Here is a 14,596-nt window from a genome sequence, read left to right as displayed (position 1 = left end):
AGACCGCTGCAAACATCAATGTTCTGCTTATCACAGATAAGATTGATTAATACCCGTAACAATCCATGTCCTTAACAAAGGGTGCATGCATGTATAGGTTGAGTGTGTGTCTTGCATCGTGTGCTGTGTGCTTGCAGGCGTGCGAGTGTTGCGTGCGTGCAAGGGTATATTTCAGTGTTGCATGCATGGGTGCGTACGTGCGTGTATTCGTGAGTGCATGTGTACGTGTCAGTGTTGCACGCCAGCATGTGTGCGTGTGTACGTGTCAGTGTTGCACGCCTACATGCGTGCGTGTCTTGTGTGCGTGCATGTGTACGTGCGGGGTGAGGCTACACGTCGGTCGACTGGCTTTTTCATCTCTGGTCATTAGATTTTCTAGCTGTTGGATACGAAATCAAGGGCCTCCAGTTTATCATCACACTCCACCCCCCTGAGCCGCCAGCCACCACCGGCCGAACCGCCAGCCCCCGCCGCCCGCGGCCGGCCCGCCCTTCCCGAAACCACTCCCCACCGCCGGTCTGCCGCCACACCGGCCATCCCTCTAGCCCCCCCCCGCGCCGAGCTTTTTCTTAGGAGATCCCCACCCCACCGCCCAATGAGCGCCCCAACCGCCGGTGACTGCCAACCAGAGGTCTCACGACTTCGAATACCCACCGACCACTAATTTATTACCATTTCTGTCCTTCATATACGCGCTGATGGGTGGGCCCTATGGTAATGTGTGCTGTTGAATGTGGACCGTTTGACTAGTCAATTGATCGTGTTATCAACAAATTACGGAGTTGTATGGTGAGCCAGCGACTATATGATCACCCTAAAATGTACTCCTATTTTATTAACACAGTACAGACTCAAACTACCATTTCTTTCTTTCATATACGGGCTGACAGGTGGGCCCCATGGTTACGCGCCCCGATGGTGCAACACTAGTTGAGACGCGTGGAACGTTTGACTGGTCAATTGATTGTGTCATCAACAAAATACGGAGTTGTACGGGTGAGCCAGTGACCGTATAATCATGATATGTATTTGTTTAACACGGTACAGACGCAAGGGCTCATATATACGCGCAAGCACTCACTGCTATAAGCGCACACACGCGAACCCTACCCCTATGAGCACCTTCGAGAGAGTGGGCCAGCATATATGATCTTGAGATTTTACGAAGTCACCATATGTGCCTCGTAGTCGAGTGGAACGTCTCCTCCCACTGAACATACATCGCCGGAAAATACTGAAATTAACACAAGATAAATGCGAGCACTAACCTTGGTGGGCTTGAGAAACCACTGTCCTCTAACCATCCAACCACATGTTAGTTAGCACGACAAAATGTATGTGGTGACCGTGATGAGCTTATTCTGAAGTCCAGTGACCATATCGTGCTTTCGCTTCAAATACAATGACCGTAAGTGTCGTCAACTAAATACGGAGCACGCATCAAATGCAAAGTCCGTCAGTGTCATCAACAAAATATGGAGACGTATCGTGAGCTAGATACCGTTGTACTATTGTATATGCTTATTTTCTTAGTGGCCGATTGCGTGTGTGGTCTGATGGGCACATCATTACTAGTTGTGGTGGGTCAACATGAAGACTCATGGGTCGGTTCCATCCTGCGCCACATATAGGTTGGACCGAGACGTGTTATACGAAGACCCATGTGGAGGACTCGGTGTACAACACGAAGCTACCAGAGTCGTGGAGGACTCTATCCCCACCGGTGATAAGCCGACTATATATGATTTGTAACCCTAGGCCCTTAGTATGTTATACAAGCTTGGGGGCTAGTTTGTCGATAGTATACACACGCACAATGCCTGGTATTCACGTGTACTTTGTACACACCCCTATCACTAATATACAGTACCAGGAGTAGGATCTTTCTTCAACTAGAAGGGTCCGATCCGAACTAGGGTAAAACTTTGCCTTGTATAACCATCCAGCCTAACAGCCAAGGATATCCTACCGAATGATATGATGAAATCATATCTGCCAACTGCTAAGAGAGAGGTGTGTCGGGGGGGGGGGCAATGTGTGCGAGAGAGGCCTAAAGATAATGTGCGTGCGGGTGACACGTAGGCACATATATGTGCGTATAGAGGGCTAGTAGAGACCGTGCATGTGTATATATGCATGTGAGAGAAATAGTGTTTTCCAACTGAGATTAGTGAAAAGAGTGGTACATAGTAGTCAGAAAGAGAGAGAGAAATAGAGAGCATGTGCGTGAGACACCCTGACACCCTGAGAAAGATTGTGAGCATGTGTGAAAGAGAAACGCCGATGCATATAAAGTGTGTGCACTTATGCGTTAGATAGAGAGATATGTAACGCGTTTGTGAGAACGGGGTGAGGCATAGTGCATCTACGTGTAAAAGGCGGTTCTACGCATTAAATTAAAATATAAATGGCATTATTATTTTTGGATGAGATCGTGAATTTTGCAAATTGCGTATGGACGAAAATCGGTCTATCAGACACCCATATTCTATTGAATTCTAGCATGTGCATTTGTTTATTTCATATTATCGATCCATAGAGTGAGAGCGGTTTGAAATGCAGGCAATGGATGCTTTTGCAACTAATATATAAACATTAATTAGTGCACTCCATGTTGTTAGTGTGAAGCACTTTATACATTTGTCACTTGCATGGATACATTCCAAATTGCTAGCTATGAAATAGGATACATGTCGAATCCAACATAAAGGGGGTTTCGAAGATTCGAATTCATAGGAAGTGCATTCATCTATTTAAACCCGAGATAATGGCATTTATAAATCAGATGTAAAAGGGGGCATCAATCTTTGTTGTGAGTTTGAACATGATATATATATTCATACGCATATCTAACTTTTTTTGCAACCAAGGAGATTATATCTGGAACCATGCATGAACTCAGGTAAGTTGCATATTTTTTAATATATACTCGTGTACAATGTATATTCAAATGGACCCCCTACATTCCAAAATAATCGTAGCTTTAGGATTTTCAAGAGTAAAGATTTGTGAAGTTTGACAAATCCTGAAAGTTCAATTCAAGAGAACCGAAAACGTTAATGCTTCTGCTCCCAAATATTGAACGAAGCGCCAAATAGGCCTCTGGTCACCCGAAACCGCGCGAGACTAATGTTTTGGTGGTAGGAAATTACTGTCCTGACTCTGGCCCGTGTAGCCTATCGGCCCGATGTCCAAAGGTCTAAACCGGGGTAGGTTTGTAACTTCACCAAGACGCCAGTCTCAACCGCCTCCGAGAAGCATTCATACGCCGTGGGAGCCTACCCATGCGCTCGGCCGAAATCTATCCCGCCCACATTTGGGACACCTGACATGACTGTCCTACCCCCAACCCGCAATATGTCCGAAATTATAGATGGGGGCAAAGTTTGTAACTTTCCCCAAATTTCAAACAAGCGCATCTCAAACCGAAACATTGTTCCCCCTTAGTTCCCCGCCTCCCTCTATTTCCCCATTCATACTCCATGGGCGCGAAAACGCCCTCTCCACCAGCCACGAAACCCCAGCCTCCTCCGTCCTCCACCCCATAGCGGCCAATCCACCGCCGCCCTCCTCCATCAAGCTAGAGCCAGTACCCCAACGTCGTCGTCCAACGCAACCGCAACCGCAACGCCCTCAAGGACTTAGCAGCTGAAGCCGAGGCAGAGCTGCCTCCACGACGCTGACACCGACGTGCGCCGTACCAGAACCACTCTGACCACGCCGTCCTGCGCCTCACTGCTGCGGATCCACTGTCGCAACCGTCCACCGCACCGGAGTTGTTCCCGCTACGCCGGCATTCGCCGCCTCGGATCTGCTTCCCCGCCGCCGATAGACGGCCACCGCACCACACTCAACAACTTGGCCATGGGTTCGTCCAAGGCTGCACCGTCCTCCACAACTTCTGGTTTCCGGCGAACAACAAGAAGATCATCTGAAAAACAGAAGGAGGACAAAGCACTGCCAACAGAAAGAGGTACTCCTCTTCCCTTATTCGTGGAAATCTTACGTCTCCGCTCACACCGTATGTTGGGGAACGTAGTAATTTCACAAAAATTCCTACGCACACGCAAGATCATGGTGATGCATAGCAACGAGAGGGGAGAGTGTTGTCTACATACCCTCGTAGACCGAAGCGGAAGCGTTGACGCAACGTAGAGGAAGTAGTCGTACGTCTTCCCGATCCGACCGATCCAAGCACCGTTACTCCGGCACCTCCGAGTTCTTAGCACACGTACAGCTCGATGACGCTCCCCGGGCTCCGATCCAGCAAAGCTTCGGGGATGAGTTCCGTCAGCACAACGGCGTGGTGACGATGATGATTTTCTACTGACGCAGGGCTTCGCCTAAGCACTACAACGATATGACCGAGGTGGAATATGGTGGAAGGGGGCACCGCACACGGCTAAGGAACGATCACGAGGATCAAGTTGTGTGTCCTAGGGTGCCCCCTTGCCTCCGTATATAAAGGATCCAAGGGGGGGGTGCGGCCGGCCCTATGGAGGCACGTAGGAGGAGTCCTACTCCTACCGGGAGTAGGACTCCCCCCCTTTCCTTGTCCAATTAGGAGAGGTGGGAGAAGAGAGGGAAAGAGGGGGGCGCCGCCCCTTCCTCCTTGTCCAATTCGGACTAGGGCGAGAGGGGGCGTGCGGCCTGCCCTGGCAGCCCCCTCCTCGTCTCCACTTTAGGCCCATGAGGCCCATTAACCCCCCGGGGGATTCCGGTAACCCCCCGGTGCTCCGGTTTTATCCGAAACTTCTCCGGAACGCTTCCGGTGTCTGAATATAGTCATCCAATATATCAATCTTTATGTCTCGACCATTTCGAGACTCCTCGTCATGTCCGTGATCACATCCGGGACTCCGAACTAACTTCGGTACATCAAAATGTATAAACTCATAATAACTGTCATCGTAACGTTAAGCGTGCGGACCCTATGGTTCGAGAAGTAGAACGAGTTCGCCAACATTGTAAGTTTTGGCCCGCACTTCTCTGCTTTGATACCTTCGAGCCTGTTGTTGATAGAATGTGGAACGGACTTTTTCCACGTCACGCTCCTCCTCCAGGGCGTCCAAACTGTCCTGCCGATCGAGCTCGGCCTCTTTTTATTCATACATGCGCACTCGAGGTGAGTCATGAATTATGTCGCAGGGCAGAACCGCCTCTGCGCCGTACACCATAAAAACCGTGTGTATCCGGTAGTGCGATTTGGCTTGGTCCGCAGCCCCCATAGTACAGAGTCGAGCTCCTCTACCCAGTGCGTGTTTGATTCCTTTAAGGACCGCACTAATCTGGGTTTAATGCTGCTCATGATAAGACCATTTGCTCGCTCGACTTAACCATTAGTTTGCTGGTGATAGACAGAAGCGTAATCGAGCTTGATGCCCATGTTGCTGCACCAAAGTTTTACCTCGTCGGCTATAAAGTTCGAGCCGTTATTGGTGATGATGCTGTGGGGGACGCCATAACGGTGTACGACCCCAGATATGAAGTCTATCACTGGTCCGGATTCGGCCGTTTTAACTGGTTTGGCTTCTATCCATTTGGCGAATTTATCCACCATGACCAATAGGTATTTCTTCTTATGGGTCCCCCCTTTGAGGGGTCCGACCATATCGAGCCCCCAGAGCGCAAAAGGCCAAGTAATGGGGATTGTTTGGAGAGCGGTGGGCGGCATGTGGCTTTGGTTTGCAAAAACCTGGCAACCGACGCAACGTTGAACGAGGTCCTGTGCGTCTGCTCGGGCCGTCGGCCAATAGAAACCTGTACGGAAGGCCTTGCTTACAAGGGCCCGGGCTACGGCGTGGTGGCCACCGAGTCCAGCATGGATTTATGCCAAAAGTTTACGCCCTTCCTCTCCAGAGATGCACCTTTGAAGGACTCCGGTAGTGCTTGTCTTAGAAAGCTCTCCCTCGTGGACCTTGTAGGCTTTAGACCGCCACACTATGCAGCGTGCCTCATTTTGGTCCTCGGGTAGTTCATGCCTGGTTAGGTAGGCCAGGAATGGTTCTGTCCACGGGGCGATGACGGCCATTATCACGTGGGCTGAAGGTGTTATTTCGGTGGCAGAGCCTCCAATTGTGTCAGAGTGTTCGGTATCTGGTGTTGTGGCCGGGTCCGGACTATTGTTACCGGTGTCTCCTTCCCATACCACGGATGGCTTAAACAGCCTTTCCAAGAAGATGTTAGGTGGGACAGGGTCGCGCTTAGCGCCGATACTGGCGAGGATATCCGCCGCCTGGTTGTTTTCCCGAGCCACATGGTGGAATTCAAGCCCCTCGAACCAAGCTGACATTTTGAGGACGGTGTTTTGGTATGCTGCCATTTTTGGATCCTTGGCGTCGAAGTCTCCATTTATTTGAGATATTGCGAGGTTTGAGTCCCCACGCACCTCCAGGCGTTGAATGCCCATGGAAACTGCCATCCGGAGACCATGTAACAGGGCCTCATATTCGGCTGAGTTGTTGGAGTCTGTGTATAGTATTTGGAGTACGTATTGGACTGTATCTCCGGTGGGGGACGTCAGAACGATGCCAGCCCCCAGACCAGCCAGCATTTTAGAGCCGTCAAAGTGCATGATCCAATTGGAGTACGCGTCGTATTCTTTAGGGAGTTTGGCTTCTGTCCATTCATCGACAAAGTCGGCTAGTACTTGCGACTTAATGGCTCGCCGTGGTCTATATGTTATGTCGAACGGGAGGAGCTCAATAGCCCATTTGGCAATCCGGCCTGTGGCATCACGGTTGTTTATTATGTCGTTGAGTGGTACTTCTGAGGCCATCGTAATTGAACACTCTTGAAAGTAGTGTCGCAATTTCCAGGATGCCATGAATACCGCATATGCTATCTTTTGATAATGTGGGTACCGTGATCTGCATGGAGTGAGGACAGCGGATACATAATATACCGGCTTTTGAAGTGGGAATTTATGTCCGTCCATCTCTCGTTTGACGACGAGCACTGCGCTTATAACTTGGTGAGTGGCCGATATATATAACAACATTGGTTCGCCGACATTTGGCATGGCCAAGATTGGGTTGGTGGCCAGGATGGCCTTTATTTCTTCCAATCCGGCCGTGGCTACGTTCGTCCACTCGAAGTGTTCGGTGCGCCGAAGGAGGAGATAAAGGGGTAGTGCCTTTTCTCCTAATCGGGAGATAAAGCGGCTTAAGGCCGCCACACATCCAGTTAACTTCTGGATTTGCTTGAGGTCAGTTGGGATAGCCAACTGTGACAAAGCTCGGATTTTAGCCGGATTTGCTTCAATTCCTCTGCTGGAGACGATGAAGCCCAGGAGTTTTCCGGCGGGAACACCGAAAATGCATTTTTTCCGGATTGAGCTTGATGTCGTATGTTCGGAGATTGTCGAACGTGAGCCTCAAGTCTTCTATTAAGGATTCAACGTGTCTGGTTTTAACGACCACATCGTCTACGTATGCCTCCACTGTTTTGCCCATCTGTTTTTCCAGACAAGTCTGAATCATGCGTTGATACGTCACGCCGGCGTTTTTGAGCCCGAAGGGCATTGTGTTGAAACAGAAGGGGCCGTATGGAGTAATGCATGCCGTTGCGACTTGATCAAACTCCGCCATCTTAATTTGGTGGTAGCCGGAGTATGCGTAGAGGAATCACAATGAGTCGTGTCCCGTGGTAGCGTCGATAATTTGATCAATGCGGGGGAGGGGGAAGGGATCCTTGGGGCAAGCCTTGTTAAGGTCCTTGAAATCGACACATAGGCGCCAGGACTTGTTCTTTTTTGGTACCATCACCAGGTTTGCTAGCCAGTCCGGATCTTTTATTTCTCTAATGAATCCGGCCTTCATTAACTTGGCTAGCTCCTCTCTCATGGCTTGTCGCTTAGGTTCAGAGAAACGCCGAAGAGCCTGCTGGACCGGCTTGAATCCCTTTATAATGTTAAGGCTATGCTTGGCCAGCCTGCCTGGGATTCCTGGCATGTCTGAAGGATGTCAGGCGAATATGTCCCAATTCTCACGCAGGAACTCCCGTAGTGCGGCGTCTACAACGGGGTTTAACTGTGCCCCGATGGATGTTGTTTTTGTAGGGTCCGTTGGGTGGACTTGGAATTTGACTATTTCATCCGTTGGTTTAAAAGAGGTGGACTTGGATCTTTTGTCTAGTATCATGTCGTCCCTGTCCACTGTTGAGCGCAGCGCGGTTAATTCCTCCGCCGCGAGGGCTTCGGATAACGCCTCGACGGCCACTGCGGCTGTTTTGTTTTCGGCGCGGAGTGCTATGTCTAGATCACTAGCTAGAGTGATAATTCCATTGGGCCCGGGCATTTTGAGCTTCATGTACCCGTAATGGGGTATGGCTTGGAAGATAGTGAATGCCTCCCGCCCTAGAAGGGCGTGGTATCCGCTACTGAACGGGGCCACTTGGAATGTAATTTCTTCGAACATGTAATTCTCCGGAGTGCCGAATACCACATCTAGTGTGATTTTCCCAGCGCAGCGTGCCTCCCGACTGGGGATGATTCCTCTGAATGTCGTGCTGCTTTGCTCAATGCGGTTTCTGTCTATTTCCATCTTTTGAAGAGTCTCCTCATAAATGAGGTTTAATCCGCTGCCGCCGTCCATGAGCACTTTAGTAAGCCGGAAGCCGTCCACAATTGGACTGAGGATCAAGGCGGCTGGTGCTCGGACTGTTCGGAATTTAGGTTCGTCACTGGCATTGAAGGTGATAGCCGTGTCGCTCCATGGATTTATTGCTGCCACGTGGCAGACTTCGGCAAGGCTGCGGAGTGCTCGCTTACGCCTATTATTGGAGGCAAAGGTCTCGAAGACTGTCAATACTGTATTGGGTGTTTTGAATGAGGAGATCCTCACCGCTCTTGCCCACCTGCCGGAGTACCCAACATGCTCTAAGGCTGTGTGTTGATATGGTATCCGCTGTACTGTGAATTTTGCAGGGCCCGTTAAGCCATCCCTCCAATACGGTTCCATGCCCTATAATGGGTTTTTTCTTCTTTGTAATTGAGTCGGGCGACTTGTGAGAGCGCACCCTTTTAAGTCGGACTGGGGGATTTGTCAGAGCCGGATTATCCCAAAATTTTGTTTGGGTTTTCTAGGCGCTTTCCATCGCACAGTACTTCCGTACTATGGCCGCCAAGTCTGCGAAGCGTGTTATGTCGCGGCGACTTATGGCGTTGAGGATTCCCTTGTCCGTGCAATTATTGCAAAAGAATGAATTTGCGTCTTCCTCGCGACAGTCCTTGACCTTGTTCATTACAAGGAGGAATCTGGCCCAATAGTGGTGTACAGTCTCCTGGAGCTCTTGTCTAATGTGGGAAAGATTGTTTATGTCTGGGTGGGTGGGTGGATTTAAGTCCGAACCTTGACCCGATCTGAGACCAGGGGCAGAGGAGTTTTCAATCTTGGGAGTTCGGGCTCCGGGATGTTGCCCGATAGGTCTAGCCTGCTGCCTGATTCTAGGTTCAGGGTTTGGGCGGTATCCTCCCATAGACAGGTATCCGGCTCAGATAGCTCGGGAATCCGGACATAGTTTGTCCTTAAGATAGAGGAAGAATCGCCACGTTGCTCCTCCACCACCACTATCTGATGGGTGACCGGCGGAGAGTTAATCTCCCTTTGGTCGGGTTTAAGCCCAATCCGATCATAGTCCGTAGCAACTCCCAAAGCGGTAATGCGATCCAAGAGCTCGTTTAGAGAGGAGAGCTCCATTGGATTCATCCGCTCGGTAAGTTCCGAGCCGATGTGGAGGCTGTTTTTGATGACCCGAGAAGTCATCGTCGGCGCAGCGGCCGAACGAGCGGTCATGACGAAGCCGCCTAGTCGGAGAGTTTGGCCTACAGCCAGGGCTCCCCCAGAGGTGATGTTCTCCCTGACAAAGAGACGAGCCATCCTTCCTTACAATGACGGCACAGTGGAACTCTCAATGAAAGCACCAATGTCGGTGTCAAAATCGGCGGATCTCGGGTAGGGGGTCCCGAACTGTGCGTCTAAGGCGGATGGTAGCAGGAGGCGGGGGACACAATGTTTACCCAGGTTCGGGCCCTCTCGGTGGAGGTAATACCCTACTTCCTGCTTGATTGATCTTGATGATATGAGTATTACAAGAGTTGATCTACCACGAGATCGTAGAGGCTAAACCCTAGAAGCTAGCCTATGGTATGATTGTTGTTGTCCTACGGACTGAACCCTCCGGTTTATATAGACACCGGAGGGGGCTAGGGTTGCACAGAGTCGGTTACAAGGGAGGAGATCTACATATCCGTATTGTCAAGCTTGCCTTCCACGCCAAGGAGAGTCCCATCCGGACACGGGACGAAGTCTTCAATCTTGTATCTTCATAGTCCAACAGTCCGGCCAAAGGATATAGTCCGGCTGTCCGGAGACCCCCTAATCCAGGACCCCCTCAGCCACGAGGAGGAGAAGGAGGAGCGTGCCCGCTGTAATGCCGCCACAGCAGCAGACGCCGGAGGAGGCTGCCCTGGTGGCCTCACAAAGCGTGTTCGGGTGGGCTCGGCCGCCAGCCATCTTCATCGGCCTCACCAGCGACGGCGACGATGGCAAGGGCAAGGCCGGCGCTAGGGAAGCATACGGGTGCGTAGTTTTTTTATTGTTTAATTAATGTTTAAGTGGACTTTGGCCGGAGGTTGGCCGGCCATTTATGTTTAACTATGTTTATTTCAGCCTTGTGTTTTTTAGTTTTTGGACACGGGTAAATATGGTTCTATCTTTCGTTGGCCGCACCGACCGATCCAAATCAAAAAAACGGACACACCGGTCCGCTTGGCCGACCCAAACGGAAAAAGGTGGATGAAAGACGCATCCATTTGGGTCGCCGCGTTGGAGTTGCCCTAGGAGCAACTCCAACGCGCCGACCCAAACGGACGCGCACTTTGTCCGTATTTCGTTCGTTTGGGTCGGCCGCACGAACGTCCGTGTCCCCCGTGTTCCCTTTTTCATTTGGGTCGCCGCGCACCCCCAACACTAGACTGACCCATATTTTTAAATACATACTTTTTTAAAGAAAGAGCAATCATGTCCAAAGTTAACATAATTATACATTAAAAACCGGTCAACCGCCGGCCAAAGTCCATCTAAACATTAAATATTAATCAAACAGAAAAAACTCTGCGCCACCGCAAGTGTTGCCCTAGGCCTCCTCGTCGTCCGACCCAGTGAGGTCGACCAGCTCCGGTGTCGAGCCACCCTAAGGGAATGCCGCCTCCTAGAACAGGCCCACGTCGCCCTGCATCGCCGGCTGGACTGCTCGGTCGCATGCATGACGCTCCTCCTGCTCCTCGCGCTCGAGCTGCATCAGCTACTCGCCTCCTCCCAGTACATCACCAAGGCTTGGGCCTTCCACTGCTGGAGGTAGGCTTGCTCCTGTGCCAGTGTCGCGCCGAGCCACACAGGGAGGGGAGTGCGCTGACCCACTCGCGCAGCATGCCGGTCCAGACATAGCGCTCCGTGGGCTCCGACTCCGGCGTTGGCGGCTTGGCCTTGGGCTCCGGGAGCCTCGACGGCGGCTACGGCAGAACCACGCAGTCGCTAGCTGTAGAGAGGGCGAGGGCCTCCGCCAGCCTAGCCTCATAGGCCGCCTCCTCCTCCTCCTCCTCCTTGCGCCTCTTGTCCTCGATGGAGGTATCCATGGCCGCCACCAGCGCGGCCTGGTACGTAGCCTCCTCCTCCTCCAGCTGGACCACTGGGGGCGGCAGCTGGTTGGTGTGGTGCTGCTGGACGTCGAGACGGTATTGCTCCTTGTGCTCGAGGGCAAACCACATCTCCCAATCGGGAGAGTCCGGCGCATATGCCGGATGCGCGCACTACTTCGGCATCAGGAGCGCCCGCCGCTTGTGCACCTCCTCGGCATGCGCCCGCTCCGCCTGCGGCACCACTAGCACCGGGATCCGCTGCAGATCCAAATGTCAGTCATGTGGCAGGGTGACGTCTGGGTATGGCAATAGCTGCCGGTACTGCCAGTGCCACCATGCCTAGTGCACCGGAATGGGCAGGCCACAGCAGCAGCGGAGGAGGAAACGTGCAGAAGGGGGAAGCACCGAGGGTGAACTTCCCTTTGATCTTGCCGGAGCCGCTAAAGAAACCCATGGCTAGGGTTTGGTTGTCGCCGGCGGGGGAGCATGTGGGGCTAGATGTGGACGGGTAGTGGAAGTGGATGAGGCTGGCCCCTCCGCACGCGTGATTAAGAAAGGACGGCCTCCCGAAGCTTCCACTGGCTAACACGTGGGCCCGCGGTAGGTGGCTGCTATAAATATGACCACGTTACACTAGTACAAAAAGGGTCAAACGTGAAGCACATTAGTGCCGGTTTGTATTTGAGCCGGCACTAATGTGGCCATTAGTGCCGGTTCCAACTGCTAGGCGAGCGGGCATCATTAGTACCGGTTCGTGGGTAACCTTTAGTACCGGTTCATGCCACGAACTGGTACTAATGAGGCTGTGTCAGGCTATGGTCAGTCTGGGGCCCCCACGAAGACCTTTAGTACCGGTTCATGCCATGAACCGGTACTAGAGTATCTTTGTAAGCTGATTTTTAGTCCCACCTCGCCAAGAGAGAGGCAGTATGAGCGGTTTATAAGCCGTGAGTGCACAAACAATGACGAAGAGTTGCAATGCTCACCTACATGTTCATTAGCTTCAAGCCTTGCGGAATAGCATAGATTGCACTGAGCTATGTGCAGTGCAGTCTACACTATTCCGAATGGCTTGAAGCAAATTAACCAGCATTGCACCACTTTTTTATTTTTAATAACTTATTTAAACTCCGGACTTCTTTTGTGTTCAGTATGCAGCATTTAAAGCGACATCATCAATTTCCAACATGTTCTGACATCATTTGTTGTTTTTCGGTCATTTACCTAATTGTTTAGAGAGCTAAATGACCGTGAAATTGAAAATCACTACAAAATGAATCCTGAAAATGTTGAAACTTGGCATGGTATCATCATATCACCCGCATAGCATGCACGAAAGAGTAGAGAGGGTCACGGCAAAAACTGGACGCACATCGTGTACAAACTGGACAAACTCTTTCCGAGTATCAGGGTTTCGGACGAGAACTCATCTGTTACATGGCCACTTCAATGTTTTTTAAACTTATTTGAACTCCGGACTTCTTTTGTGTTCAGTATGCAGCATTTAAAGCGACGTCATCAATTTCCAACATGTTCTGACATCATTTGTTGTTTTTCGGTCATTTACCTAATTGTTTAGAGAGCTAAATGACCGTGAAATTGAAAATCACTACAAAATAAATCCTGAAAATGTTGAAACTTGGCATGGTATCATCATATCACCCGCATAGCATGTGCGAAAGAGTACAGAGGGTCACGGCAAAAACTGGACGCACTTCGTGTACAAACTGGACAAACTCTTTCCGAGTATCAGGGTTTCGGACGAGAACTCATCTGTTACATGGCCACTTCAATGTTTTTTAAACTTATTTGAACTTCGGACTTCTTTTGTGTTCAGTATGCAGCATTTAAAGCGACGTCATCAATTTCCAACATGTTCTGACATCATTTGTTGTTTTTCGGTCATTTACCTAATTGTTTAGAGAGCTAAATGACCGTGAAATTGAAAATCACTACAAAATGAATCCTGAAAATGTTGAAACTTGGCATGGTATCATCATATCACCCGCGTAGCATGCGCGAAAGAGTAGAGAGGGTCACGGCAAAAACTGGACGCACTTCGTGTACAAACTGGACAAACTCTTTCTGAGTATCATGGTTTCGGACGAGAACTCATCTGTTACATGGCCACTTCAATGTTTTTTAAACTTATTTGAACTCCGAACTTCTTTTGTGTTCAGTATGCAGCATTTAAAGCGACGTCATCAATTTCCAACATGTTCTGACATCATTTGTTGTTTTTCGGTCATTTACCTAATTGTTTAGAGAGCTAAATGACCGTGAAATTTAAAATCACTACAAAATGAATCCTGAAAATGTTGAAACTTGGCATGGTATCATCATATCACCCGCATAGCATGAGCGAAAGAGTAGAGAGGGTCACGGCAAAAACTGGACGCACTTCGTGTACAAACTGGACAAACTCTTTCCGAGTATCAGGGTTTCGGACGAGAACTCATCTGTTACATGGCCACTTCAATGTTTTTTAAACTTATTTGAACTCCGGACTTCTTTTGTGTTCAGTATGCAGCATTTAAAGCGACGTCATCAATTTCCAACATGTTCTGACATCATTTGTAGTTTTTCGGTCATTTACCTAATTGTTTAGAGAGCTAAATGACCGTGAAATTGAAAATCACTACAAAATGAATCCTGAAAATGTTGAAACTTGGCATGGTATCATCATATCACCCGCATAGCATGCGCGAAAGAGTAGAGAGGGTCACGGCAAAAACTGGACGCACTTCGTGTACAAACTGGACAAACTCTTTCCGAGTATCAGGGTTTCGGACGAGAACTCATCTATTACATGGCCACTTCAATGTTTTTTAAACTTATTTGAACTCCGGACTTCTTTTGTGTTCAGTATGCAGCATTTAAAGCGACGTCATCAATTTCCAACATGTTCTGACATCATTTGTAGTTTTTCGGTCATTTACCTAATTGTTTAGAGAGCTA

The sequence above is a fragment of the Triticum urartu genome, chromosome 2 (genome assembly GCF_003073215.2).
Source record: "Triticum urartu cultivar G1812 chromosome 2, Tu2.1, whole genome shotgun sequence".
Lineage (NCBI taxonomy): Eukaryota > Viridiplantae > Streptophyta > Magnoliopsida > Poales > Poaceae > Triticum > Triticum urartu.
Note: the sequence above shows the minus strand (reverse complement) of the source record.